Raw genomic sequence first — 755 nt, 5'->3', positions numbered from 1 at the left:
GTTACAATAACAAATGTGGATATGTAATTGAAAATTCAATGAAGTGAAATGAGTGCAATCTTGTTTTGTAATTTATTGAATGATTATATATTTCTTAATTATTATATATATTAATTATTATATATATTAATTATTATATATATTAATTGTTATATATATTAATTGTTACATATATTGATAATTATATATATTAATTATTACATATATTAATTGTTATATATATTAATTGTTATACATATTAATTATTATATATATTAATTGTTATATATATTAATTTTTATATATATTAATTGTTATATATATTAATTATTATATATATTAATTATTATATATATATTAATAGTTATATATATAATTGTTATACATATTAATTGTTATACATATTAATTATTATATATATTAATTGTTATATATATATTAATTGTTATATATATTAATTGTTATATATATATATTAATAGTTATATATATATTAATTGTTATATATATATTAATTATTATATACATTAATAGCTATATATATTAATTGTTATATATATTAATTGTTATATATATTAACTGTTATACATATTAATTGTTATACATATTAATTATTATATATATTAATTGTTATATATATTAATTCTTATATATATTATTTGTTATATATATTAACTGTTATACATATTAATTGTTATACATATTAATTATTATATATATTAATAATTATATATATTAATTATTATATATATTATTTGTTATATATATTAATTGTTA

The sequence above is a fragment of the Euprymna scolopes genome, chromosome 17 (assembly GCF_053919585.1).
Source record: "Euprymna scolopes isolate OS-2025 chromosome 17, ASM5391958v1, whole genome shotgun sequence".
Lineage (NCBI taxonomy): Eukaryota > Metazoa > Mollusca > Cephalopoda > Sepiida > Sepiolidae > Euprymna > Euprymna scolopes.
The sequence above is the reverse complement of the archived record's forward strand: the minus strand, read 5'-3'. Positions refer to the sequence as shown.